A 4,821-nucleotide genomic window follows, 5' to 3' on the forward strand; every position below is an offset into this window, starting at 1 on the left:
ATATGAGCACATTCATGTAGAAATATGTATATCTTTTATATATACATGTATATTTAAATGTATGCACATATTAACAATAGTAAGGCTTATAGGAAAGGAACAGGAGAGGTTGGCTCAGAGTCAAGAAATGGAATGTGAATGTAATTTTCCTGTACATACTTTTGAAGAATTTAATCTTTTTAAACCATGAACATGCTATTTTTTTTCACAACATAGTTATCAATTTCCAGCATGACAAAAAAATAGGTACATACATACACACATACACACACCACACAGCTAAAATAGTGAAAAGAGAAAATGCCCAAGAGCAGAGCGGTGGTCAAGTTATCATTTTCATGGCCTTTGCCAGTGGGTTGCATTTTCCAGAACTTCCGGGCTCAGCTTCCTGTTAGAACGGTGAGTCCTGCAGCCTTGGTCTCTTAGCTCCCTAACTGCCTAATTGTGCCTGAGGGAAGCTCTGCTGCAAAAGGAGGCGATAATGTTGTTCCTTACATGTTCAAGCATTCGCCAAGCACCTGCCACACAGATGGACCAGGCGGACCCTTGGGATACAGTCTCCACTTCAGCCATCTTATGGGGAAAAAAGCCACGTGGAAACAAATGCGCTCCACTGGTCCACGCAGGTAGCATCCTTTCCCTTCACCTGGAAGCATGAAGAAAAGCTTCAGAGAGTGAATATAAAAGGGTTGGGTCTTCAGTTCATGGCCAGGCTTGAGGCAGGGCAATAGGGCAAGGGAACCCCCAAACCAGGGACCTCCTTCATGATACCACTCATCCTGCCCAGGGGCAGCCTCCCAGTGGGAGCTCAGTTCCTCCCTAACCAGGAAAAATCCCCAACAATTACGAGATTCCCTCAAAGGACCTATGGGACCCAGAGGGATGGCAGGTGTAGACTTGAGTACTATGGAGCATTCAGAAAAGTACCCTTTTCAGTCCTCCCTTTGAATGAGTGCTGCTGGAAGGACCAATCCAAAGATGCTTTTTTCAATCCTTCATTTCCATGTGGGAACAACCAATCACAAGACACTATGCCAGATCCTTCTAGTTGTCAATATTGTTCCAAATCCTTCATTTACAGCTTACAGGAATCTGGTCAAGCATGACAGAGCACACCTGGAATTCCAGCACTCAGGAGGCTGAGGCAGAAGAATTGTCATGCTCCTGGGCAACACCATAAGTTCAAAGCCAGCCTGAGCTACATGGGAGACCCTAACCAAAAAAAGGGTGGGGGTGGGGTGACTGAGATATGTTCTGTAGCTACCAGTTCCTCACAATGAGTGTAATCATTATGCACTGCAAACATGTATCAACAAAAACAAAAACTTAAGAGAATCCAAATGAGTCTTTCTTGCCATAGAGCAATTTAAATCTGGCACCAGGGCTGAGTCAATTTTGATAGGACAAATATCCCAGAGCCTTAATTGCATGAGGAGGAAGCCAACCTGTGAATTTGGGATATAACAGTCCCTTTTCCTCCTATGATCAGGGTGGCTGAGGGCCTTCTCACGAGAGGGCTTCCTCTCACAATTGTTCTACTGCCAATATAAGTGTAATTCCACTGCCTTTTCTGTGCATCTTGTCCAATTTTTTGTTGAGGCTACTAAATAACCCTCCAACTGGCAACAGGCTGGTCCAGGGCAGGGATTCTGGGTAGGAGGGGGCACACATCCAGCACAGCCAGCCAGGCAGAAAGCTGTGCCCAGCTCAGACACCTCCTCTGCACCTTGCTTCTGGAACCCTGTCCTTTCTGGAGGGCCTCCTCGGTTCTGACACATGGTAAATGGCTCCCTGTGTTTCGCATGTCTGTGAGAAGCTGTGCAGGGCAAGAGGCTGGCAAGGTGAGTTAGGACCAGGTTGGGAAGGAGCTTTGGGGCCAGGCTAAGGGCTCTGAACTCTCAAGGGCAATGGCTACTAGAGGGCAATGAAGAGCAGCATCGAGGCACCAGTGTCAGTGTGGAGAAAGACCGAAGGGTCAGGTAAGAGGCAGATTCTGAGAGTTGACTCCTCTTAATTCCAGTCTGGAGCTCCATGGGCCATGGAGACCTGACTCTTCAGGAGGAAATCAGGAGCCTGTCCTTCCCTGGAGGTTCCAAGCAACACAAAATCCTCTGACACCCTCCACTAGGGGTTGGGGAAGAGGGCCTGGGAGAGTAAGGAAGGGCTATAGGAGGTGGGTCCTGGGGACCATGCAGGTCAAAACCTTGGGAGGAAGTGTTCTCCTTGAGCCAGCCGTGGAACTTCTGCCCTCTTCACAGGATGTGCGGGCAGTGTCAGGAGGCTGCCCTGACACACAGGGTACTGTCTCCCACTGCACTGAGTGCTCACACCCCCAGGAATCTTGTTAGAATGAAGATTCTCACTCAGCAGCTCTGGTTTGGACCCAAGCTTCTACTTCCAGGGAGTTGCTGTATGGAGTATTGAGTTTAGACCATGCAGCATATATGTGGCAGCGCTGTGACTTAAAGCCAGGGTGGCCAGGCTGCAGTCAGCCCCTTGTCTTCCTTTTATCATCCTTTCCTCCTGAGACAGAGTGTCACTATACAGTAAAGCTGACCTTGAACTCACTGTGTATCCCAGGCTGGCCTCAAACTTGCCATAATCCTCCTGCCTCAGCCTTCTGAGTGCTGGGATTATGGACATTCCTCATCAATGAATGAGTCACGGTCCCACAACTGAGTCAGAAATAAACTGCTCACTAAATGAGGAGCTGTATATACTATGTACACTACACCATTCAGAACAAAGACTCAAAGGAGACTTTACCTGGATGACTTTGCCTATCTTTGCGTAACTCCTGCCTGCAGCATAGAACTGTAATATATAACAATGCAAAACTAGTGTTGTATTGTGCAACCAGCAAAAGTTACTGTAATGTGAAAGGTGTACTGTACAAAAAAGACACTGAGGCTCTATAAACAAGATGTGCAGAACTCAAAAAAATAAGTCATAAGACTGAGTAGCAGGTCACAGGTTCAAATAGTGCTGTAAGTCTGAGCAGTCACTGAACAAGTAGTCGTTAAGCAAGGAATATCCCTATAGGAATGTACCACCATGACTGGTTGGGTAATGTCTTAAATGAGGAACTTCTTCAGAATATCTGAGTAATTCTTTTGGGTAGAAAAAGCTGAAAGCCAAGACCCACAAAAAATTCCCTACAGTACCCTGCCTCCTGGGGATAAGATGTAGGTCTCAGGTCAAAACTCCAGGGGACAATTCAGCATCTGATTCCAGGGTATGTCGCTGGCCCTCCTTTCATTACATAAATCTATATAGTGAAGATATAGAGTTTATCCTCAATCTTTTAGCAAGGGGCTGTCTGTTCAATAGAATTTTCAGTCATAATGGAAATGTCTTATTCTTATCCAAGAAAGCAGCTAGCACTAGCTCTTGAAATATAGCTAGTGTGAAGATCTAAATTAGTTATATGACATTATTATTACTGCAGACAGGACTCAGGTCATCCACAATGAGCTACACTCCCAGCCCTTTTTAAAATTTTTGAATTAAGCACTAAGCCTAGCCAGACTATTTAAATTTAATTTAAATTTACATAGCCACAGATGACCACTTATGGCCTCTGCAGTGTCTATGAAGGCTCGTTTGTCTAGAATTTTCATACTCCTTGGATTTTAGTTTCAATATTTCCATTAGCATTACTAAGATCAAAATGCTTGTGGCTTTGCCAAGTCCTATACTCAGAAGACAACTGTAGCAGGGCAGTTGCTACCCTTTTCTCCCGCTGTCTTTTCCTCTTTCTTTCTAGAGAACCTAGGGTCTTTGCACTGAACTACATCCTCAGCCCTTTCTTACTTTTTGAGACTAGACTGAAAAAGTTTCTGTGCTAATCTCAGTTTACAATTATTCATCATTTTCCCTGGTACTAAAGGATTGAACCCAGGATTTCCACCCTGAGGTCTATCCCGAGCACTTAAAAAAAAATTTTTTTTTTTGAGACAGAATCTGGCTAACTCGTTAAATCGCCCAGGTTGGACTGTAATTTACGAATCTCCTGCACTAGCCTCCAGAGCGCTGGGACTGCAGGCATGTGCCACCACGCCCAGTGGGTAGTTTATTCTATTGGTTGGAGGTTTACAATTTAAGCAGCAATGAAGGTCAGTTTTTGACCTTGAGATAAGTCAGGTTACGACTGCAGACACATGCCTATGGTGCTGCTCCGCAAAATAACAGAAAACCGAAAAACAAGGGACCGGGACGGGGTTGGGGGTGGGGGTGGGGTGGGGGAGTGGGGGTACCGTATCACCTTGTCTAGCGGGTAGGTGGCACCTGCGGCCAAAGGGGAGGCTAAGCTTCTTTCGCTCAGGTGCGGCCAGGACCCGGCGCCTCCCCTTTCGCTGGGTGCAGAAAGGAGCTGAGGAGGCTCGGGGCCACGCTCAGCACGAAGCGCCCCGCAGCCGCGCTGTGAATCAGCACCAGGATGGACGCTCAGGTCCTTCTCACTGTGCTTGTCGGCGAACATGCGACCTTAAATCTGGGTCCCCAGATCTGGGCGTGGTGCGTGGGGAGGGTGAGCATGGAGGAGCGCGCGCGACCGACAGCCACTCCTGCGCGCGAGCGGGAGCGAGGCCCAGGGGACGGGAGACGGGACCACGCTCCCGAGGGCCCCGTCAGGTCACAAGGGGACCTTCGGGCTGTTTAGGGATAGCCAGCCCGGCCTTGCGGAGACGAGAGAAAGAGCCAACAAAGCGGACTGCGCAGAAGTGGGCGGCGGCGAGGACGAAGGCAGCCGCACGCGCGCGTGCGCGGAGCGCCGCGTCTGAGGAGTCGCGGGAGCCGCGGGGGCGCGCGCGGGCCGCCGGG

This window comes from Octodon degus, unplaced genomic scaffold (genome assembly GCF_000260255.1).
Source record: "Octodon degus isolate 3935 unplaced genomic scaffold, OctDeg1.0 scaffold00036, whole genome shotgun sequence".
NCBI classification, from domain to species: Eukaryota; Metazoa; Chordata; class Mammalia; order Rodentia; family Octodontidae; genus Octodon; species Octodon degus.